The 26,124-nt window shown below is 40.6% G+C and overlaps 1 protein-coding gene across 1 annotated transcript in view; it reads right to left on the reverse strand.

Moving 5' to 3' along the window:
- The window catches only part of CDYL2 (chromodomain Y like 2), a 477,019-nt gene that overhangs the window by 351,321 nt on the left and 99,574 nt on the right, over positions 1–26,124 (reverse strand). The window lies entirely within an intron of this gene.

Consider the following 26,124-nt stretch of genomic DNA (forward strand, 5'->3'; position numbering starts at 1 on the left):
TATTCAAGGCATTCTTTTCCAATGATAGTTCATTTCAAATATTTCTTCACTACTCAGCCACCACGGATCCCCCACATGATACAGTGTACCCATAGCTTTCATCTTCACCTGTGCCATAAAAATTGGGTCGTATCCAGCATGTGGCCATTCAAAGGGTGGGTGGGTCCTGTATCTCAGGTAAATAAAGACTCATAGCTACAAGGCTCTGGAGATGACCCAAGCCCAGAGAATGGAACAGGTGCACATGGCCATCACACTACAGCGGTTGTAACTTCCCTGATGTGCAGTGTGATGAGGTGCAAGTCAGCATGCAATGCTACTTTGAGGGAGCCACCTGCATCTATATGGTGACATGACTTTTTGTTCACCAAGCATTCTTACAACCACCCTTAACAGCTTCTGTCTCTGCTAAAATCCATGATCCAGACCTACCAGTAGTACATCCAGTATTCGCTAATCCCTGAAAGAGATGAGCTGTCATAACCAACATTATTTCCCTCTTCCTTGCGGTCAATTCATACCTGGGTTGCTACTGGATTCAGGTTATTTAGGTCACAGATAAGGCTTCAGTCTCTGAGCCAATAAACTCCTCCCTGCATATGCAACACTAAAATTAAATCCAGGGCAAGTGAAAAAGTATTGTCTAATACGAAAAAGTATATAATAGTATGGATACAGTGACAGTGATGTTGCTGAAATGTCAAAACCAAAGGATTTTTTATTTTATTTTGCTTTCGTTGACCAGGAAAGTCTGATTGGGCAGCATTGCCCTTTTTTCAGTGAAGGCCTGGGGAGAAAAGTTTGACAGAAGAAATGCATACAATATGAAAACAGTAAATATGTGATTTGCAGATAAAACTATATAAAAAATTGCATTTGTACTTTCAAATATATAAGAAGCACTGTATTCGTATTAATTCACAGTGCACAATATTTTGAAGATTAAATAAAAACTTTATATACAGTGTTCCAGAAACATGCATACAGATGACAACATGGAAATAAAGACGCAAGATACTGGAACAACTTATACATTTGTGTATACTTTATCCCTGTAACCATAGTTTACAACACAGGTCTGTCATTATAATTATGATTAGCACATTGTGTAAATAGCTAGAGCTAGCAGGAAACAACAATCAGAGCTAGTATTACCTAAAGATTTAAGGTACAGCATTGTGGTTTATTATAGACTTAAGACTATAAGACTGTTAGGTGACATGAGAACACAGGAAATGTTAAAACGGTGCAGGTACACTACTAGTTAGAAGATTGGGCAGGTAGAACTGGTATACTACTAGTTAGAAGACTGTGCAGGTAGAAGTAGTACATTACCAGTTAGAAGAAAGTGAAAAGGACACACTTCAATGTGGTTGAATAAGTTACCCTAGAAGGTATAAATAACCATGTTTCTGGCAGGACTTGTTTTTAGTTAGATTTAAATGTTATCTTATCACTTTATGTCAAAGGTAGTGGTAAAGTATTTCAGACTTTAGACCCACAGTTTGAACAAGGTCTCACCAGAGCTCTTTGTTGGATTTAATAATTATAATCAAGAGTTTATTACATGTTCACAAATCTCTGGGTATAAAGTACTGTTTTACAGTATTTCTTGGTGATGGATAATTTTCTGGTTTGAATACAAGACTGTGGGCTGTAAGTAGATGTGGATAAGTAAGACAATGTGACCGCTCAAGTCAGTTTGTTTTAGATCAATACAAGTATGGGCTTTAGAGTGATTTTATGCAAATTTAGCTAGTTTAATGCACTGGGCCTCTAGTTTTATTTTCTGGGTAGCTTGTAAGTTTACAAGTAGTGGTGACACAGAAGTATTGACAGGAGACAGGATAATGCAATGGATTTCCTGGCAGCATCTATGACATAAGGCTTGGTCCTGTACAGGAATTTTTTTTTAAATGGCTTTGCAACATGTTTTAGTCGTATTTTTAATCACCTATAGAAATCCATACAAAACTACTTTGGTTACTATTTCAACTGTGGTCATATTAGTGGATATGTTGTTTTAATGTTTATTGACTGAGAACTGCTTGGGTGTGAATAGCATTAAAATGCTCTTATTGGGCTCAGGAGTAGATTTCAGCTGGACAGACAAGAGTCTACAGAGAAGGATTCTTTTGTTACTTCTTGACGCTTTGTTATAGTAGGTACATAACAGAAGTGTGGAATAGTCAGTGTACTGCGCTATACCAGATGCAAGTTTGGATGCTGTATGGAATTTATTTATAAAAAATGTTAAACAGTAGTGGGCTAAGAACTGATAACTGAGTAACACTGACAGAGATTGGTATTAATGATGAAAAGTCTGTTAACCAATTTACAGCCTGCTGTCTGTAAGGTAGCTAAAGAACAAATGGTGCTGAATGACAAAGGCTGATGAATGATGACAATTCAACTAGCAGTTTCTGACACGAGATTATATAAAATGCCTTGGATAAATCAAGGAATGGAGAGAACCCAGTTTCTTATGTTCCTACAGAAGTCAATACTGTTACTGAAATTTAGGTGGGCTATCATGCTACCGTGGGGTTTGGATGCAAACCCTGTTGTGTTGGTGAGAGGAGACTGCTGTTAGTAAGTTATTGCTATACGTGTTTCTTCCAAAATTTTTGATAAGGGAAGTAATATAGCCATAGGCTTGTAATTGGAGAAGTCTGTAGATTCACCACCTTAGTATAGGGGTATAATGTAAGATTTTTTTCAGAGTAAAGGAACAAATTTCTTAAACGGACTAGTTAATCAGGATGGAGATAAGGTAGGCAAGTGCATCTGTAGCCATTCAGATACATTTACCTGGTACAGTGTCTGCAGCTAGGCTGGTTGGGTTTATTTTATGAAGTGTTTTTTTGAAGACTGAAACTGGAATGGTTTGGAAGGAGACAGTAGGTGACCGTTTACGCAGGGGGGGGGAGGAGTATGGGGAAAATAGCTGCGTTTGATTAGGAAAAGAAAGGTTTGGAAGAAATGGTCATTAAAATTGACTAGCAATAGTTTCAGAGTGGTAATTTATTCCTGGAGTAGTCGTGACTGTTTGGCCTGGATATAGAAGACTCTATAGAAATGTGCAGAACAGCCTAAGGGTTTGGTTAGTATGCTGTAGGTTGGTGTAACAGGATACGTTACCTACTTTATATGGTATTTGGTGTGATTTCTAAGGTGTTAGCAATTTTGAAGGTTATTATGGATTTTATCTTGAACCATGTTTTCCAAGTCTTGTCCCTTAATAGCACAAATTACCGTGTATCTCAATGCTAAAATTTCCGTAATTTGCAGTACAGTGAAAATTGTTATCCCAGGGCCCATGCCACAACACTGTATGCTTTACACCAGAGGTACAGTTTGCCTACATTCAAAGAAGATCTGACATTTATTTTTTATTAAAGATTTTGTATACTCTGCAGTTCACCACTTGGTAGATTTTTATTCCCCGGGCACAAAAAAATATATAGAAAAGGTTCTGAGGCCTGAAACTTTACTTATGTTTTTCTTCCTACTTGTGCAAGTCCATGAGCTCTGTGACTTTTCCACTGTAAGCTATTTCTTTGGATGAATGTACTGTTCAAAAAATGGGAGTCATCCAGTATGGCTCTACGTGACTATCTCTTCTGCAAATAACAAGCTCCGTCTTCATCAGGCAGATGAATGGGGACAGGTCCCATTAATCATGCAAATGAGGCTCTTATAAGTAGGCACTGTAAACCTGTCAAACAAGAGATTACTCTTTCATAATATATTTCAGGAGATACAAGCCTCTCGTATCACACGTGATACAAGCATTGATAAGGAGAAGTCAGACTGGAAAAAGTTCTGTAAAAATGCTTTCAAAATTTGCTTCAAGGAATATGAGCACCACAAAAGCAAACACAGCCTTTCACATTACATGAGATACAAAACAGGCTAATAAAGTCTGGTGACAGCCTCATAAAAGCAGGCATTTTTCAAAGCTCAAAGTGTAAACCAATCTGTTAAATAGACTTGATGGCGAAAGTGTTTTCTTAAATATAGTTACAAAGTGGTAGCTTATGGTGTGCTGTCATGTTTGGGTTGTTAGAATACAAATAACCAGACAACAAACACTAAATGACTCCACTCTTTCTCACTATTCCTCAATATACGCGGGAGTTCTCCAAGGATCCATATTGAGACCTCTCCTTTTTAGCATATTCATTAATGACTTCCACTCCACCCTCCCCTCAAATTCCTGTAACACAGTAAGCAGATGTCTCAACCATTATCTGCATTGCTGACTCTGCTGACGAACTCCTGGCTAGGACCCAACATGCTTTCTCACTCACAGAAATGGATGAACAACCATCTAGTCCCTAACATCAGAAAAACTTACCTGCTTCTATTCACCCCCCAAAAAAATCAACCCCACTAAATAAGAGCAGATTTTAATATCTATTCACAAAAAGTACAGTTGTGTACACTTAGCATAAATGTAGATGTTCGAGTGTATTCACTGTTGCAGTCATCACATTTGGGTTATCTGCTTGCAGTAGTCCTCAGTCGGCTTGATTAACTAAGTCTTGGGTCCTGCGTCGGTTGCTGTCCCTTCTTCTGTGACATCAGGTCGTCAGGGGTATAAAACATGCAGCTGACACCATTACATCAGTTTTTCTTGCCCCAGATGTCAGGTGTCCCCCAAATGGGAAGCAATTAGATCTATAAATATACAAGGTTATACCTCCAACAAAAAAGCAAATACACCAAAAAGCTTTTGAGCATAGTAAAGGAGAGTACAGGTATAGCCAAAAGAAATAAAGGGGCTGGAGGGAAGGTAACCAAGACTGAAACAGTGAATACACTCCAACATCTACATTTATGGTAAGTGTACACAACTGTACTATGTTTGTGTTTCACTTTTGCAGTCATCACATTTGGGTAGATTCCCAAAGCTAAGGATGGGAGGAGGAATTTAGATAGCATTAGGACCAGCTAATAAGGCCCTGGAAGACTCCGTGGCAAAGTCACCTCTGGATTTAGAGAAAATTGGCAGATGGTAATGCTTGGTGAAAGTATGTACTGAACTCCGGTTAGCAGCTTCTAGGATGTCCCTTGGTAGGGACACCTCTGAGAAAGGCTGTAGAGGTAGATGCAGCCCTGGTTGAGTGGGGTCTGATCCCCTGTGGGATAGGTGTTCTGTGGTGCTTGTAGCAAAAATGAATGCAATGGCCTATCCATTTGGCCCTGCAGCAAATGCCACCAGCAGTTAGTCAGATTTCCTTTGAGGTTTAGTCCTGTCCAAGTAGAATCTAAGTTGTCTGTGCACAGCTAAGGAGTGCAGTATCCATTCCCCTTTATTCTGTGGATTAGGAAAGAAGGCTGGCAAATAAATAGACTGATTAAGGGACACACTGGATACCACCTTGGGCATGAAGGAGGGATTGGTCCTGAGGGACACCCTGTACTCATGAAAGATGATGAAAGGCTCCACTGCCATGAGGGCCTGCAATTCAGATACCCTTCGTGCTGAAGTGATTGCTAAAAGGAAAGCTGTTTTCCAAGAAAGGAATTTTAAGTCTGCAGTAGCAGCTGGCTTGAAAGGAGGCAGAGTGAGTTTCTCCAATACAAAGTTAAGGTCCCAGGCTGGAGTTGGAGCTCTCCAGGGTGGTCACAAATTTTTGGCCCCTCTGAGGAACTGCTTGAGCAGTGGATGAGAGAAGAGGGGAGGTTCTGTGTTATTATGAGCTGAAATGGCTGAAGCATGAATTTTGATGGAGGAGAAAGACAGGCCCTTGTGAAGCATCTCAGTTAAGTATTTTAAAATCTGAGGTAAATTGGGCACTGCTGTGCTCATCACTTGAGACTGGTTCCAGGCACAGAATCTTTTCCATTTTTCAGCATAAGATTTTCTAGTACTAGGCCTCCTTGCCTCTAAGATGATATCCCTCACTGGTTTACTGAGGGATGGTAAAGGAGAGATTAGGTAATTAGCCAGGCTGCTAGGTTAAGTGTTTGAAGCTGATGGTGCAGGATCTGATTCTCCTCCTGAGACAATAGTGTAGGAGTCTGAGGCAGGTGCCATAGTGCCAACAGTGACACACTGTGCAAGAGGGGGTACCAGTGTTGGCGTGGCCAGTCTGGTGCAATCAAAATTGTCCTTGGTTTGTCTTGTTTGATCTTTAGTAGTACTTTGGAGAGCAGAGGCAAAGGAGGAAAGGCATAAACTGAAAGGTTTTTCCAGCTGACTGACAGAGCATCCACTTTCCAAGCTTGCTTGTGGGGAGTCCTTGTGAAAAATGTTTCCAATTGATAGTTCTGGGGGGTGGCAAACAGGTCTATATCTGGGCTCCCCCATTTACTTGTCAACATGTTGAAAATCCTTGGTTCCAGTTTCCACTCATGTGGGTCCATGAGGTTTCTGCTTAGTTCGTCTGCCAGTGTATTTAGTTTTCCTGGCAGGAATTGAGCTTGTAAATGCACTTGGTAGCTCAGGGCAGTGTTCCACAATGCCATGGCTTGTCTGCAGAGGGGATAAGAAAGTGCACCCCCCCTGCTTGTTTATGCACCACATAACAGTGGTGTTATCAGTCTTTACCATTAATTGTTCTGGAAAAATTTGGTCCTTGAAGGCTGTCAGAGCATTCTGTACGGCTGACATTTGTTTCTGATTGATATGCAGGTGCATTTGACTTGGGTTCCATTTGCCCTGAATGCAATGCACTTCCCTGCCAGGTGAGCCCCCCATGCATAGTCTGATGAGTCTGTTGTTAGGGTTTGGGTGGCAGGGGGTAGTGTGAATGGTAGTCCCTTGTTTTGGTGGCAGACCTCTGCCCACCAAAGAAACTCTAGGCGTAGGCAAGGTATGACAGGAATTATCGCTTCTAGATCCGAGAATGTTGACACCATAGGCTTTTTAGATACCATTGTAGTTTCCTCATATGCAGTCTTGCATATGGAATTAGAAGAATGCAGGAGGCCATGAACCCCAAGGCTTGTAGTATTTGTCTTGCAGACAGCAGGGTTTTTGTGGTCACTTGTTTGAAGTAGGTTGTCAAATGAATTTGTTTCTCTGGCGTGAAGAAGGCCATCTGGGAAGATGTATTCAAGCTTGCTCCCAGGAATATAATTTGTTGACAGGGTACCAGGTGTGATTTCTTTTCCATTTATGGTGAACCCCAGACAAGTTAGCACCCTTTGTACAAAGGCCAGATGATTCAAAAGTATGTCCTGGCTTTCTGCCTGAATTAGACAATCGTTCAGGTATGGATATATTTCAATATTTCTTTGCCTGCAAAATGCAATGACTGGAGCTAAGCACTTTGTGAATACCCTGGGTGCAGTAGACAAGCCAAAGGGCAGTGCAGAGAACTGATAATGCATGCAGCCTGCTTTGAAGCGTAGGTATCTTCTGCAAGATTCCCCGATTGGGATGTGCAGGTATGCTTCCTTTAAATATAGTGTTGCCAACCAGGTGTCTTTGCCTAGCATAGGGAACAACTGGTTAAGAGTCAGCATTTTGAATTGTGGAATCACCAAAAAGGTATTTAGAGTAGACAGGTCCAGGATAGGATGCCATGAACTGTCTTTTCTGGGTACCAGAAAAAGTCTCGAGTAGAAACCTTGTCCCTTTTCCTCTTCTGGTACCAACTGAATAGCCCCCATGTTTAAGAGAGAAAGTACTTGCTTTTGGGTCTCTGCCCACTGATTTGGGGATAGATCTAGCCATTCACTTGGTGTTGGTAACATGTGGAAGTGAAATCTGTATCCCTAAGACACTATATTTAAAATCCATTTGTCTTAGGTAATGAGTTCCCAGTTCTTTGCATGAAGAGCTATCTTTCCCCCCAAAGGGGCAGTCAGTTAAGAAGTGCTTGGAAGTTTTAAAAAGAAGTTAATGAGACAGTTTACCATAGGGGGAGTTTTATTACTCCCAGATTTGGAAGTGGAGGCCCCCCCCCCCCACTGCTTAGTCCTGTGCGTACCCTGGGACTGAAGCCTGGGAGCTCTGCTGGATCTGGGTTTGGATTGAGAAGGTCTGGAGGAAGCAGGAAAGGACCAATTCTTGGAAGGCCAGTGCCTACTAAACATTGGTGGTTGTACTTGTAAAAAATCTTAGTTCGCATAGATTTAGCTTTTTCCTCCATCTTTTTGAGAACAACTTCTGCCTTGTTACCAAACAGGCGGTCCTGGTTTAAGGAAGCATCCAGTAATTTCACTTTAACATGATCTGGCAAGGATTGCTTCTTGAGCCAAGCATGCCTTCTAAGTACAGACCTAGTTACAGCAGCCCAGCAAGATGCTTCTAGTGAATCAAAACCGCACTGCAAAGTATGTTTTCCAACTTGTTCAGCTGAATGCAGTAAATCCTGTAAATCCTTATTTTCAGCACATCAGGAATCATCATCATTTTCTGTTTAAGCAATCCAATAATATGCTGCTGATACTTTATAGGTTCATAGGTAAGTACTAGGCTATTGGCCCTAGGGCCTATATAAGCCTAGCCAAAAAGGTACCCTGGCTTTGGCCATCTAAATAAATTATTTTCCTGTGCTCCTGTCGAGCAGAACCACAGAGGTGATCCCAACATATGAAACTTGTCAGTTTAAGGTCCAAGTTGCAGAAGTGTATACCTTCTTACCCCATCTATCCAGCACCCTGGAGTCTCTATTTTTTGGCAGTAGTAGCTCTAATGCCCTTGGGTCCCTGTGAAATGGTCTCAGGATCCGCAGTAGGATTTTTAAAAAGGAACTTGGGTGAGTCAGGGACCCTGTAATATCTATCAGGTTTTCTGGGAGCAGGAGGTAAAGAGTCAGGGGCCAAGCTAGATTCCGAAAAGCCATCATCAACAATGTCTAGTACAGGAGGTATGGCTAAATGCCTGTGCTGGGACAGTAGTAAGAAATGCCTAAGCCTCTTTTTAGAATCAGAGAAATCCTCACTTTCCTAACAAAAATACTCCCTGAAAGTATGCAAGGTTTCACCAAAAGAGAAGTCCTCTGGAGGAGAAGCACAGGGAATAGAGAGTCCTCAGCATCAGAATCCTCATAGGTAGACAAGAGTAAATCCTGGTCATCAGAGGAAACAGAAAATTCAGAATCCTGGTCAGAAGTATCATAAGCAAACTCAATCCTAGGTCTCTTAGAGGGGGAAGGCTGGCTTCCCCTGATTAAAGTAATAAGGTATTCAGCCATTCTTATTTGTTTTTTGTAGGCATAGAGGCCTGAACATGCAGTCTGGGCATCAGTTTTCTAGGAATGGTTTGAGTTTTAGGCCTTGAAGAAGAAGATGGCATTGGTTTAATATGCAAGTCAGTAGGCCTGAATACACCCTCAGAAGCCAGTGCCTGCAAAGTGGCTCCGGACCCATCCAAGGTAGAGACATCCGCAGGTTCCACAGTTGAAGCATCTTGCGGCGTACTGGACTCCAAATGGGTCTCAGTACAGGCCTGCGAATCTGAAGTAGCGGGTATCCGGGGCTGCGAGAGCGCCTCACTGAGTACCGGCGAACTGGCGACTGGTTTAGGAGAAGTGTCGTCAGCAGCTTTGGACCTAGGCGGCTTGTCTCTGTCTTTATCTTTGCGTTTTTTTCAGAATGTCAGTAGTTGTATGGCTTACCGAAGACATCAAGACAATTGAACAGAGCACCAAAATATTTAAAAGCGAAAATATACTGACGGATAGTTTGTGGTTTAAATAAGACACAAAACCGACAGTGAGGTATGTCGTGGTCAGGGCCTTGGCAAGGAATACAGTACAAATGAAAATCTTTATGAGGTATTTGCTTTCCACCAGTAATGCAATTATTTACTTTTACTGACATCGGTTTAGCGCAAGAAAACTTTTCCCCAATGGGGTACTTAGCTTTAGTTGAAGACTTTGGTTCTGAAACTTGAAAACGAAAATTTCAGGAGTCGGCCCAACGGCACTTGCGAACTGCTTCTGCTTCGGGCATCACACGGCAAGAAAGACTGATGTAATGCCGTCGGCTGCATGTTTTATACCCCTGACGTCACAGAAGAAGGGACAGCAACCAATGCAGGACCCAAGACTTTGTTAATCAGGCCAACTGAGGGCTACTGCAAGCAGATAACCTAAATATGATGACTGCAACAGTGAAACATGAAGAACATCAAAACCTGCATTAGCAGTATCACAAACTAAACTTCTAGGAGTTATAATAGATGAACACTTAATCTTCGATCTACACATCCAAAGCTGCATAAAAAAAAAAAACACAAAATCAGAAACTAGGTACCTTCTATAAGCATAAATTGTACCTCACACCCACCGCTAGATAAACCCTTGGACTATCCTGTTTGCTTACTTCACTTTTATACAGTGCCCATTTGTTTAATAACATTCAAAGTTCTTTAAAATTCAAGACCGAGTCCTGTTATAACAAGGTTGCCAAGTTCGCTACCAATGAAACTTACTCACTACGCAAACTAAAATGGCTCGAACTTCTCCGTCACCTAACCTACTTGCAGTTAACCACAGCTCACAATATCATTACCAAACCTTCCATTTGCCCATCCCTCACCTCCCTGTTTACTCTCCATAAGCTCTCCCGACAACTCATATCTGAAAATCAATTCCTTCTAAAAGTGCAAATACCCAATCTAGCAGTTGGTAAAATCTCTGTACTCGTGTACTGTTGCTAAAACTTGGAATTCCCTACCCAGCTCTATCAGAACTATTTCCAATCACATATCCTTCAAAAAGTCTCTAAAACTGCATCTCTTAGCCCTATGGCAATGTACATGTGGCTACGACTATAGAGCATCTTCCCCCACCTGATCTCACTAACTTTTTTCTCTCCTCTGCTTAACAGTTATGCAACTATCTCTTGCTGTCTTCACTCTACAGTATCCAAAGCAAATGAAATATTGTAATTTGTATATTTTGTATATAATGTATACTGCGCCTTTGTTATTCCAGCTAGAAATTTATGATAAAATTGTGTGTCTGTTTTTTTAAGTTGTTATCTCTCTATGTGTGCAGCAAATGTGATTGTATTTAAAATTTCTTTTGTATGTGGTGCTTTTCTCCCCGGGCCTCCACTGCAAATGGGCACTTTTTGGCCCAGTGGACCATCCCGGTAAACAAATGCAAATGAATAATAAATAAAAACCTTTTAATTAAGAATAAAAGTTCCACAGGCTGCTGAGATGGTAAACCCTCAAGGGAGTTTCAAAAATATTCAAATAAGGGACTAACCTCTAAGCACTGCGACTGGCTCCTTGTTTTTCCATCTCCCAGATTTTCCTCCAATCAGTTCCACTGGACTCTCCCACCATTGTGTGCTAATGATTTTAAATAACTGACCTTTTGTATGCAATGTAGTAGAAGAAAACAATCATCCGTCTACCTACTTAACGGAATAAACTACTTGAAATTCCAGCAAGGAGTCTTTATTCCTCTCACAGGGAGGGTATAAGAGAAAGGTGTCTCCACATTTGCTAGTGATAGTGATTTTACTAGACTAATCCTTTGCATTCTACTTTATATTAACCATGGTGTTGCATTAAGTTGAATGTGTTCAGTCTTTAAATGGAGCAAGGACAGTCAGGGAAAATTGTCAAACTGGGAGACTTCATCCAAGGACAAATGTTTTCAGGAAGTTCCATTTGCAAGAGTTTAGGCTTTAATCAGCATCTTCTTATTGAAATTTAGTAAGGTTGTAAACTTTGTTATTGCAGGGTTGTTAAGAGAACATTGCTTCTTTGTCTCAGATCATAGGATGGAAGATAATCACAGAGGACATCAGCTAAGCAACTAGCATTGGCTAGTGCAGTAGTAATTCAATCTAGTACAGATTTTTTTGATGAAGCTTGTGGAGGTTGTGATTAGTTGTGAGAACCCGTACATATTCATTGAGTATTTGGGGGGTTTCAGAAGTGATCTGTTGCCAATCAATGTTGAGATATCCAACAATGAGCATTTACTGGTGAATGTTGTAATACATTTAGAATATAGTGTATCTTCTGCAGTGGCTATGGTGTAAACTTACGAATTTAAGGTGGGAGATTAGCATTTCAGCATAAGTGATCTGGGGAGTTTTGTTGAGTATGGAGAGAGCTGTAGAGTATCTTAGATTACAGTTACTCTGCCAAAATTTTATGTGCAAGACCATTGCCGAGTACACTGTAGCTTGGTGGTAGGATTTCATCATCCATAATTTCAAGCTTCAGCCAAGTTTTAATGGCAAATGGTATGTCAGGGAAGTATAGTGCCCATTAAGTGTGGATGTCAGGCAGTTTGTTACAGATTCATACTGAGCAGAAGTAGGCCAGTTCTTCTTTTAAAGGCAGTAAGAGTAATAAGGGTTGCATACTGCTGATAAGTAGGTGATCTGTTGATTGGTCTGTGGCTGGGATAAACATCCTCACCTGAGATTAAATATGAGAAGGGTGATACAGCAGGAACCACATGAATGAGGTTCTTTGTTTTAGGCCTAGTTTAAGGAGAATAGGATTACCTTGAATTGAGCTTATGACATTTGTTCAGAGTGGTCCTGCAGAGGTTAGGTTATATGTTGTAGAAACGGATGGCTTATAGTTTGGGTGTGGTAGTTGGTAGGGGTTGAAGTAATGTGGAAAGCTGTGAAAGTCAGGTTAAGAGCACTGCAAATGAGCAGTTAAAATTGCATATATTACACACATACACACACACACACACGCACAGTTTAGTATCAAAATCTCGATCACCCATCGTCGAATGTTCATATTGGCGACTCCTTTACGCGAAAGCCATAATGCCAATTTCTCATAATTGCTAAACACCGAACTTCGACATTTCCGACCGCTCCACACCACAAAACAAGTGCTACCATGGGTCAAAAAGGGGGTGAGATTTTGCATTTCGGAATATTGGTGTTTGACATTATCAACAGTTGCAGTTCAGAGTTCGCATTAGTGGTGTCAACTAGGGGTGACTGTCATTTTAATTGTAAGCTTATAGGTTCATAGGTAGGTACTAGGCTATTGGCCCTAGGGCCTATATAAGCCTAGCCAAATGGTACCCTGGCTTTTGCCACCCAATAAAATTATTTTTCTGTGTCCCTGTCAAGCAGAGCCACAGAAATGATCCCCAGTGAATTTCTCATCTCCCATCCAATCAAGATTTTTCTTGAACAGTGCTAATGAAGAGGTTTGTTTGATATAGATAGGTAAAAAATAGCAGCATGCAGGTAAAGAAAAAAGCTGTATAACTCAGAGTTCAGGTACTCTCCACAATAAACTTCGATCAGTACCAGACTGTATTGCTCCAAACACCAAACACAAGAAATTCTTCTCCACGAAATAATTGCTCCAGCAACCAATATTCCAATAAGAACAGGTTCTTTATTTAACTGCTAGCACAGTCAGTAAGCGCTTTCACCTTGTTGGCTTTATCAAACTACATTGTGCCATTAAAAAGTAGCTGTTTAAATACACTTCATCAACATTTCATTGGTCTGCATCATTACCTTGTCAAATTACATCATGATTTATACAACTATTTATCTAATACATCTAAAAGCTTAAAACTTTAATTGTAAAAACAACTTATTTAACATCATTAAAACATATAAAACATTCCATCTCAAGGCCTATAGATTCTTCTGTTCTTGAGTATAGGCTTCATTTGGGCCCTATCATTTATGCCAGGGGATTTATCAGCTCTTAGTCTGATAATCCATTTGAGTTCACACTCTAATAAATAATTATCCATGTCCCCTCCTCTCATATTAGGTTTTATTACTTGAATCACACTAAAACTAAAATAATGTTCCTCTCCCATTAGTCTAATATGCTTTGCTAGTGCATTATTCTCAGCGCCTGTCCTTATTGCATAAATATGCTCGCATCCGCTCCTGAGCTGTCTCGTGTTTTACCCATGTAGAAAGCAGCACACGAGGTGCAACGGGCAAGGTATATAATATTGGTGCTTGTGCAAGTGGTGTCAGTCCTAAAAGTATATATAACCTGCGTAATAGGATGTTGGAAGCTTATTCTATCATCTATAAAATTACATTGGTTGCATTTACCACATGCAACGTGTTTCTCCATCCATATTAGTTTTTAATCTCTGGACTAGAGGTTTATTGCATAATTTCCTTTTGATTCTGTTTATTCTTAAAGGTAAACCTAGGAACCTCTCCTATTATTTCATATAAATTATCATCCAGACTCATAACTTTCCAATGCTGTCTTATAATGTCAGTTATCTTACCAACGTCCCTTGTAAAATATAATGGCATTCTTAACTCTCCTTGTTTAGTTTTCTGATTTGACCTCATATTACTATCCCATTCTGAAAAATAAGGTTTTCCTACTCCGTCTCTATACACCTTCATTTCTTCCATACGTTTCTTAATATCAGTGTGCTTATACCCTCTCTCTAATAATCTATCCTTTAAATCAGATAGCTCTAAAGAGTACTGCTCTGTACAAGGGTTCAGCCTCGAGGCTCTCAATGTCTGCCCTTTCACAATATTATCGAAGACATATCGTGGGTGCATGGATCGTCTATGTAATAAATTATTCCTAAAACAGGGTTTTCTATACACAGACGTGTTCAGAAGTCCATTTGTCATTCTAGTAATTTTCACATCTAGAACGGTAATTCTATTCTAGAAGAATTCAAAGTAAACCTAAGATAACTAGTAGCCCTATTAATTTCATCCCAAACTGTATCAAAGAGGATTCATCTCCTTCCAAATAAGGAAGAGATCATCCACAAAACGCCTATAGTACTCCACATTGTTCTTAAATATATCCATCTTGAACAGAACTTCTTGTTCCCAATCTGCCATAACTAAGTTGGCGTAGCTATTGGCACACGAAGTGCCCATAGCTACGCCATCCTTTTGTATGTATAACTCTTCCCCAAAGAGAAAAATATTATTTTCAAGCACTATTTCTATAAATAGGGTCAATACATCTATAAAGTTTTCATCGAAAGCACTATTCTTCCTTAAATAATTCTGACATCTTATTATACCATCCACATTAGGGATAACGGTAAACAGGCTTACCACATCTAGTGTTACTAACATATATTCTTCAAAATCACCTAGGCTTTTCATATAATCATATAACTCAATCAAAAATTGCTTACTATCTCTTAAAGCAAATTTGTTTTCATCGACCAGAGGTCTCAAGTAGAATTCTACTACTATAGAACATGGTTCTGTTAACCAGCCCTGCCCTGCTACAATAGGGCGCATTGGTGGATCAGCTAGTGACTTATGTACCTTCGGGAGACCCTTAATTTCAGGTATCCTAGGGTTACCTACTTTCAAATACTTATATAAAGACTGTGGAATTACTTCACTTTGATACAAATCATCTAGTACATCGTAGACTTGAAAAATCTTAGAACATACTTCAGTAGAGCTTATTAAAGCATAGAACCCTTCGTCACTTAACATACTATTCATTTTAGCAACATACTTCCATTTATCTAGGATCACTACAGGTCCTCCTTTATCTGAAGGTCTAATCACTATATTATCATCTCCTATCAATTCATTCAGCGCTCTCCTTTGCAGATACGTCAAATTACATTTAGCTTTTTTATTTCCTTGTTTATTCCCATTGTAATATGTATAACAATCATTCTCTACTAACTTAGAGAATGTCTCTACCAATGGATGAAATACAGGTGTGTATACACTATTGGGGCGAAAGTTTTCTATTCCTTTCTCAGCATTACTAGTCCCTCCATAGTCTACTCTTAATTGTAGTTTCCGTAGGAACATTCTAAGATCTATAATTGTATCTGTAATATTACTGTCGCTTGTAGGAATAAAGCTTAGTCCCTTCTCCAGGACTTCCTCTTCATATAGGGTTAAATCCCGTTCTGATAAATTAACTATTAGGGATCTCCTACCCTCTCCCACATTTTCTTGATGGTTAACAGAACCATGTTCTATAGTAGTAGAATTCTACTTGAGACCTCTGGTCGATGAAAACAAATTTGCTTTAAGAGATAGTAAGCAATTTTTGATTGAGTTATATGATTATATGAAAAGCCTAGGTGATTTTGAAGAATATATGTTAGTAACACTAGATGTGGTAAGCCTGTTTACCGTTATCCCTAATGTGGATGGTATAATAAGATGTCAGAATTATTTAAGGAAGAATAGTGCTTTCGATGAAAACTTTATAGATGTATTGACCCTATTTATAGAAATAGTGCTTGAAAATAATATTTTTCTTTGGGAAGAGTTATACATACAAAAGGATGGCAGCTATGGGCACCGTGTGCCAATAGCTACGCCAACTTAGTTATGGCAGATTGGGAACAAGAAGTTCTGTTCAAGATGGATATATTTAAGAACAATGTGGAGTACTATAGGCGTTTTGTGGATGATCTCTTCCTTATTTGGAAGGGAGATGAATCCTCTTTGATACAGTTTGGGGATGAAATTAATAGGGCTACTAGTTATCTTAGGTTTACTTTGAATTCTTCTAGAATAGAATTACCGTTTCTAGATGTGAAAATTACTAGAATGACAAATGGACTTCTGAACACGTCTGTGTATAGAAAACCCTGTTTTAGGAATAATTTATTACATAGACGATCCATGCACCCACGATATGTCTTCGATAATATTGTGAAAGGGCAGACATTGAGAGCCTCGAGGCTGAACCCTTGTACAGAGCAGTACTCTTTAGAGCTATCTGATTTAAAGGATAGATTATTAGAGAGAGGGTATAAGCACACTGATATTAAGAAACGTATGGAAGAAATGAAGGTGTATAGAGACGGAGTAGGAAAACCTTATTTTTCAGAATGGGATAGTAATATGAGGTCAAATCAGAAAACTAAACAAGGAGAGTTAAGAATGCCATTATATTTTACAAGGGACGTTGGTAAGATAACTGACATTATAAGACAGCATTGGAAAGTTATGAGTCTGGATGATAATTTATATGAAATAATAGGAGAGGTTCCTAGGTTTACCTTTAAGAATAAACAGAATCTGAAAAGGAAATTATGCAATAAACCTCTAGTCCAGAGATTAAAAACTAATATGGATGGGAGAAACACGGTTGCATGTGGTAAATGCAACCAATGTAATTTTATAGATGATAGAATAAGCTTCCAACATCCTATTACGCAGGTTATATATACTTTTAGGACTGACACCACTTGCACAAGCACCAATATTATACCTTGCCGTTGCACCTCGTGTGCTGCTTTCTACATGGGTAAAACACGCAGACAGCTCAGGGAGCGGATGCGTGAGCATATTTATGCAATAAGGACAGGCGCTGAGAATAATGCGCTAGCAAAGCATATTAGACTAATGGGAGAGGAACATTATTTTAGTTTTAGTGTGATTCAAGTAATAAAACCTAATATGAGAGGAGGGGACATGGATAATTATTTATTAGAGTGTGAACTCAAATGGATTATCAGACTAAGAGCTGATAAATCCCCTGGCATAAATGATAGGGCCCAAATGAAGCCTATACTCAAGAACAGAAGAATCTATAGGCCTTGAGATGGAATGTTTTATATGTTTTAATGATGTTAAATAAGTTGTTTTTACAATTAAAGTTTTAAGCTTTTAGATGTATTAGATAAATAGTTGTATAAATCATGATGTAATTTGACAAGGCAATGATGCAGACCAATGAAATGTTGATGAAGTGTATTTAAACAGCTACTTTTTAATGGCACATTGTAGTTTGATAAAGCCAACAAGGTGAAAGCGCTTACTGACTGTGCTAGCAGTTAAATAAAGAACCTGTTCTTATTGGAATATTGGTTGCTGGAGCAATTATTTCGTGGAGAAGAATTTCTTGTGTTTGGTGTTTGGAGCAATACAGTCTGGTACTGATCGAAGTTTATTGTGGAGAGTACCTGAACTCTGAGTTATACAGCTTTTTTCTTTCCCTGCATGCTGCTATTTTACATACTGTTATTAGTTACCGGAGTTGCAGGCAAGTTAATCGCTTTGGTGGTGCTTTTGAACTGGTTTATCTGATATAGATAGGTAGTTTGTTCCAGAGTACGGGAAGTCTCTGAGACAGGAATCTATCCCTCCAGCATGTTCTATTTATTGTGGTGACAAGGTTTAGGTCCCTAGAGCATGTAGCTCGGAGGGATTGGGATTTCTTTATGTGGAGCATGTCCAACAGCTCTGGGTTTGACATAGCTTTGTATGTTAGGCAGAGATCGCCTCTGAGTAGGCGATATGCGACAGAGTAAAGCTGGAGTTTTTTGAGACTACCTGCGTAGGGCATCTGTTTGAGGCCAGTAATCCTCTTTGTGAGATATTTATATGGCCTTTCCAGTTGTTGTAGATGTCTTGTGAGGTACATATCAAAAGGGGCGTTGTACTCTATAATGGGTCTAATAAGTGATAAGTAGAGGGGAACAATGACCTCTTTTTTCCTGGATGAGAAACCTTTTGTGATGAGGTGTACACACACACACACACACACACACACACACACACACCCCTCTCCACTAACTGTCCTACCTGTCCCCTATCTCAGCTACTCCTCTACACTTTCCTAGTCCCATAATTACTTCTCAATTATTGGACTATTTTGCTGACTTCTCTATCCCATAATTTTGGCTTGACACCTTGTCTTCATAATTAGTACATACCACTCCTATTGAATTTACTTGTATGTCTCTTACTTTGTTTTGATTTATTAGTTTACAGCTATGTATAATGTCTAAAAGTACAGTTTTGTACCTACCATAAATGTAGATGTTCGAAGATCCACATTGCTGCAGTCCTTACACTTGGGTAGTCCGCTGTCCTCGGTCGGCCCGAATATCAAAGTGTAAGGCTGACGTCGGTCAAGGCGCATTAGACTGACATCAGGACGTCAGGGTACAAATGCGCATGACCGACGTCATATCCTCAGTCTTTTCTTGCCCCAGATGTCAGAAGACCCTAACAAGAAAGGTCAAAACCCAAAGACAACAAACAACCAACCAACCACCCTAGCACTAATAATATGTACAATATATACAATATACACAATATTTACAATCCAACCCACACAACCGCCTCTAACTACAGAGGGAAAGGAGGGAGGGTAAATTGGACTGCAGCAATGTGGCTCTTCGAACATCTACATTTATGGTAGGTACAAAACTGTACTATGTTCTTCATCTCACATTGCTGCAGTCCTTACACTTGGGTAGAATCCCAAAGCAGAGGTAAGGGAGGATGGCACAACTATAAAGAAGCAGGAGCTGCCAAAATGCCCTGTAAAATAGCAGTGGCAAAACCAGCCCTAGATTTAGAGTAAAGTGGAAGGTGATAATGCTTAGAGAAAGTATGCACTGAACTCCAAGTAGCTGCCTCCAAGATATCTTTAGTTGCCACCCCCCTTAAAAAAGCTGTTGAAGTGGCAGTAGCCCTAGTGGAATGAGGCCTAATCCCAGCTGGAACCTCCTTGCCATGATGGGAATAACAGAAAGCAATGCAAAACCCAATCCACTTAGAAATAGTTTGTTTTGACACAGGCTTGCCCTGAGAACTCAAAGCAAAAGAAACAAATAACTGCTGAGACTGCCTGAACCCTTTAGTTCTGCTCAAATAATATCGCAACTGCCTGTGTATATCCAAAGTGTGCAAAATCTTTTCCCCTTTATTTTGTTCCCCTTTATTTTGGGGGTTTGCATAAAAGGTAGGCAAATGAATAGTTTGGTTTAAAGCCACACTAGAAACCACTTTAGGCATAAAGGAAGGATTAGTACGCAAAGATACCCTATCCTTATGGAAAATTAAGAAAGGCTCAACTGCCATAAGGGCCTGTAATTCAGAAACCCTTCTCGCAGAGGTAATGGCTAACAAAAAAAGCAGTCTTCCATGATAAATATTTCAACTCAGCAGTAGCTGCAGGCTCAAAAGGTTGTAGAGTGAGTTTCTCCAACACAAAATTGAGATCCCAAGCAGGAGTAGGAGCTCTCCGTGGGGGTCTTATATTCTTTGCCCCTCTAAGGAATTGCTCAAACAAAGGATGAGAAAACAATGGTGGGTCACAATCATAGTGAGCAGAAATTGCTGCAGCATGAATCTTAATAGAAGAGAAGGACAAACCTTTGTCCAGTAACTCAGTAAGATATTGAAGAGCCACACTTAAATTAGGCTTAGAAACATCAAATGCTTTTGCTGCACTCCAAAATAAAAATCTCTTCCATTTATCTGCGTACACTTTCCTTGTACTAGGCCTTCTGGCCTCCAAAATAACATTCAAAACTTGCTGTGGAAGCTGAAACCCTCCAGGGTTTAAAACAGAATATGCCAGGCTGTCAGGTGAAGAGAGTGAAGTTTGACATTGAGTAAATGACTGTTCTCCTGATACAGCAGGTGTGGAATCGAAGGTAAAGGCCATGGAGGCTCCCGTACCAGACTTCTCAGTAGTGGGTACCAATGCTGTCGAGGCCAATCTGGAGCTATTAAAATCATCTTTGGCTTGTCCTGTCTGACCTTCAGAAGTACCTTTGGGAGGAGAGGCAGAGGTGGAAAGGCATACACATGAAGATTGCTCCAATTGAATGAAAGAGCATCCACTTTCCAAGCTGTGGGATGAAAACTTTTTGTGCAAAACTTTGGCAGCTGGTAGTTTAGTGGAGAAGCGAACAGATCTATGTCTGGAGTTCCCCATGACACTGTCAATTTCTGAAATACATGAGGATCCAATTTCCACTCGTGGGGATCCATAATTTGTCTGCTCAACACATCTGCTAAGGAGTTCTGTGCTCCCGGCAGAAACCTTGCCTGGAGATTTAGCTTTAAACTGAGAGCAGTCACCCACAAAATCATTGCTTGTCTGCACAGAGGATAAGAATGTGTTCCCCCTTGCTTGTTGATGTACCACATGACAGTTGTGTTGTCTGTTAGAATCAACACCTGCCCTGGAAGAAGTAAATCCTTGAAAGCTATTAATGCAAATTGGACTGCTAACATCTCCTTCAGGTTGATATGTAGATGTAGAAGTCTGGCAGGCCACGTGTCTTGTATCCACTTTCCATTTAGATGAGCTCCCCAAGCTTTGTCTGAGGCATCTGTCGTTAGAATCTGACTCGCCTCTGGCCGGGTCACAGAGAGTCCCTTGTTTAGGTGACATTCCTGAGCCCACCACAAAAATTCCTTTTGAATGCAAGGTATTATCTGAATGACAGTGTCCATATCTTGGCAGTGCTGTGTCCATACATTTTGAGATACCATTGTAGCTTCCTCATATGCAGTTTGGCATTGGGAAGCACCAGAATACAAGATGCCATGAACCCCAAGGCTTGAAGGACTGTCCTTGCAGTCAGCCTGGACTGATGAGACAATTGATGGAAGTAAAGAGAAAGATTCTTTTGTTTGTCCGGGGTCAAAAGGCCATCTGGGATGCTGTATTCAGTCTCACACCCAGAAAGCACATGTCCTGAGAGGGTACTAGACTGGACTTTATTTCGTTCACAGAATACCCCAGGCATCTTAGCACTGCTATCACATAGTGTAGATGATGAAGAAATTCGTCCTTTCCCTGAGCCAGAATCAGGCAATCGTCCAAATAAGGATAGATCTGTATTCCTCTTAGCCTGAAGAAAGCTATCACTGGAGCCAGAACCTTCGTGAACACTCTGGGCGCAGTAGTTAAGCCAAAGGGCAATGCAGAGAACTGATAATGAGAAGTCCCAGCCCGAAAACGAAGATACTTCCTGCAACTTAGCCTGATAGGAACATGAAGGTAAGCCTCCTTGAGATCCAGAGTCACCATCCAGTGATCTTTGCCCAGCAGAGGTAAAAGCTGTTGTAACGTCAACATTTTGAACTTGGGAATGTCCAGATAAGTGTTGAGGATAGATAAATCCAAAATTGGTCTCCACGTGTTCCCCTTCTTTGGTACTAGGAACAGGCGAGAATAAAATCCTAGGCCCACTTCTGACAGAGGGACGGTTGTATGGCTCCTATTTGGAGCAGCAGAGAAATCTGTTTGTGAGCCTCTATTCTTTGCTGAGGAGGAACGTCTGGCATGCCTTTGAAAGGAGGCAAGGTATGGAAATAAAACCTGTAACCTTGGTGTATGATATCCAATACCCATCTGTCTTGGGTAATTAAACTCCAATTTTCCTTGAAAAGTGCCAACCTTCCTCCCAAAGGTGCTGCCAGGCGAGAAGGCTCTGGCAGCTGAAAAGGTAGGTCATTGGGTCTGTTTACGAAAGGACTGACCCCTGCCCTCACCCGAAGACTGTGCAGGTGAACTCCCTGTTCTAGGCCTGAAAGAGCCCTGAGCTCTGCCCCTACCACATCTAGACCTACCCCTAGACTGGGAATCATAAGAAGGATACGTCCACCCCTTGGTAGGCCAATTTCTGCTAAACTTCGGAGGCTGAACCTGCAAAAAATCTTTAACAGTCTGCATAGACTTAGCCTTGTCTTCCATTTTCTTTAAGACTGCCGCAACAGGTGAACCAAACAACACATCTGATTGTAAAGGAGCATCTAAAATCCTTGTCTTAACATGGTCAGATAAATTCTGATCCCTCATTCAGGCGTGCCTGCGAAGAACTGACCCAGTGGCTGCCACCCTAGACGAGGCCTGTACAGCATCAAAACCACATTGCAAAGAATGCTTACCCACTTGTTCAGAGACATGTACCAAATCTTGTAACTCTTTACACTCAATACCTTCCGCCAGAGCATCTACCTTAGACTTCAATTGAGAAAGTAGATAGTTCTGGTATTTCAACATGTGAAACTGGCAATTCAGAGCCCTCATAGCTAGGGTGGAAGAAGTATAGACTTTCTTTCCCCATCTATCCAAAGCCCTGGCCTCTTTATCTGGAGGAACCGGATTTTTAACAACAGAAGCCTTAACACCCTTAGGCCCCTGACTAACAGTTTCTGGGTCCGCCCTAGGACTCTTAAAAAGATACTTATGAGCTTCAGGCACCCTATAATACCTATCCGGCTTAACAGGAGCAGGAGGCAAAGAATCAGGATTAAGAGAAGCCTCTGCAACCACATCCTCCACAACATCCAGAACAGGAGGTATAGCCAAAGGCCTATGCTGGGGTAAAAACAAAAATTCCCTAAGCCTTTTCCTGGAATCAGAGAAGTCCTGACCTTCCCACTTAAAATGCTCCCTCATGGAATGAAGAGTCTCTGAAAAAGAAAAATCCTCAGGAGGAGAAGCAGAAGGAGTAGAATCATCCACATCAGAATCAGAATAAGGAGAATACTCCTGCAAGTCTTCAGCCGAAGACTCTGAAACATCTGAAGCCTGCTCAAAACTCCCCAACTCAGGTTCCACTCTAGGCCTCTTATCAGGAGGGGGCAAAGAACCTCTAATCAAAGTAATCAAATCTTCTGCCATTTTAAGCATATGCTTCTTGGGCACAGATCCTGAAGAACTAGGAGTGACACCAACTGAAGCTAAACCTGGCCTGCCTCTGGGAGAAGCCTTGGAAACAGAAGGAGAAGGCCTAACCACCCTAGGAAGGGAGGGAGTACAGTAACCTGAGAAGCCCCTTCAGCCTGACCTGCCTCCTGAGAGGCCACATCCTGCAATAACAAGGTCTCCCCCTGGGACTCCAGAGAAACCTCCGGTGGAACCACCGCTCCACCGACACCTCTAAAGAACCGGCGTCCGCACGGACGACTCGTCTTGCCTGGGCTTAGCTGCTTTATCCTTGCGCTTCTTGAAGAAGCGGACGCCGGAGCATCCGACGGCATATTATAATTGCACCGCTTCGGGACGACTAACCTGCCCCAATCTAACCTTCTCTTAATAGTGCGCTTATTGAATCTAGCACAAAGCGACACCCAACAACGTCGTGCTCAGGCCCTAAACAAGGAATACACAAAGTATGATAATCTCTATGCGGTATCTGTTTCCCACAAGAAATACAGATATTCACTTTTTCTGACATCCGGTAAACCACTGAGGCAAGAAAAAACTAAAATATTCCCCAACGGGTACTTAGCCAACTTTGACTCGGTCTGAAACTCCGACCGAAAAATTTCAGAACGCCAACGGCACTTGCAACGCTGCTTCTGCATCGGACCATGCGGCAAAAAAGACTGAGGATATGACGTCGGTCATGCGCATTTGTACCCTGACGTCCTGATGTCAGTCTAATGCGCCTTGACCGACGTCAGCCTTATACTTTGATATTCGGGCCGACCGAGGACAGCGGACTACCCAAGTGTAAGGACTGCAGCAATGTGAGATGAAGAACATCATAGCTTCCTCTATAGTTGAAATTTTTCACTGTATTGTGAAGTGTTTTCAATGTATTGCAAATTCTGTATTTGGAGCTTTTCTCCTCGGGTCTCTGCTGAACAAGGGCATCTTGCCAGTCAGACTAACCTGGTTAACAAATGTCAAACTATATATATATATATATATATATATATATATATATATATATATATATATATATAGATATATATATATACACAGAGACACATATATATATATATATATATATATATATATATATATATATATACACATATACACACACATACACAGTTTATGTATTTACACACACACACACACACACACACACACACACACACACACACACACACACACACACACACACACACACACACACACACACACACACAATAGGGCTACTAACAGGTTAGAGCAGGGTGAAGTTAGGACTCTAGAGGTTTTATGGTGGGAAAGATTAGGCAGAGTTGATAAGCTAGATACAGTAAAAGAGAAGGGGAGTAAAAGGAAGTAATGTTTAGAAGGCCAGTGAATAAAAGAGCTGTGTAGTGTATGGAAAGACACTAAGGATGTAAAAAGGTAGGAGATAATGGACATTTGAAGGTGACACTAAGAAGTGGGTGGGGAAATTACTGACAAACAGCAATAGTAGTATCTGTCTGAATGAAAAGTTACTTGGGAGAACTAGTTTTGTCTTTTTTTTTTTTTTTGAGAATTTATCTGACTGTAGGATACTGTTGGCAGGAGGGGTAGTGGAAGTGATGCTTGTGGTTAAGAGAACACACCATGGAAGCAAAGTATTAGGTAATTGGCTAGTCAATATTTGTGAATGATGATGATAGATGGGGATGGTCAGAGTGGTCAGAGATATTTGAATTTAAACTAAGGGTGGTTGGGTTGAAATTGGGGGTAGGGTATAGTAGTAAACTGATCCTAAAATCATAGGGAGGTGAATGTTTCTGAAGCAGTAAACACTGCTCCAATCAGTTTAATACTTCAAGGAAAGCAGTGTATGTTTTAAGACTTGAATTTATTTTTTTGTGAGAAAACACTGGAAGCGGCTGCATGGGACTGGCTTTTAGGCAGCAGAAGCGGCTGCATGGGACTGGCTTTTAGGCAGAAGAAGTTTTGAGCTTAAGTACTTTGTTGTCAATGACGAGAGAGAGAAAGAAAGAGAGGGTTTGATAATAGTGGGCAATGGTTTAACAATACAGGAAAGCACCAACCTTGGTGTGACATACTGACATGCTTTAAGCAACATCTTCTATCTCTGGGAGCTCTAACTACTGAATAACTGTTAGTTACTGTGTATCTAATTAATTTGGACATCAATAGGCTTTCCATTGCTATTCTGCTACCACTTACTGTTTTGTAATGTTCACTCTGTTATGCCTGCTTCACAACAGGTTGAGAGAGTGGTGAACAGTCAAAGGTTGTGGGCAAAGTTGAAAACAAAAAGGAGAGGAGTTAGCTTAGCTTTTCCTAGCAATATCAAGACATAGCACTTTAAAGAGAAAGAAAACCTATAGTTATAGAGTATCATACCTAAAAATATCGAGAATATGACACCGTAAAGGGGAAAAAAGCCATCAAGTATGCAACATAATGCAGCCTACATGCAGTTCCACTTAACGGCCTTTGGGTGTAGTATTACAGAAATGCCAAAGATGCACAAGATGCACTTACAGTGGTTATAGGAAAGTGGCCTTGATAGTTTTCACAATGCATCTATAAAAGATACATTGACTGCTTACTATAAAATTACAGCTACTCAATGCAGTCTTCTCCTAAAGCTATTCTGAGCACGGGCTTATTCAATACAAGTCATAATGTGGTTGACACATGGTGTCTGATGACAGAAACCGCTTTTCCTTTACTTGACCACACATGCAGTTTAACTGCATGCTGCAAAAAATGCAGGAAAATGCTTTATGTTAAACTGGTACACATTTGGAAGCATT

The sequence above is a fragment of the Protopterus annectens genome, chromosome 8.part1 (genome assembly GCF_019279795.1).
Source record: "Protopterus annectens isolate FY-2018-M chromosome 8.part1, PAN1.0, whole genome shotgun sequence".
In the NCBI taxonomy this organism is placed as follows: Eukaryota; Metazoa; Chordata; order Ceratodontiformes; family Protopteridae; genus Protopterus; species Protopterus annectens.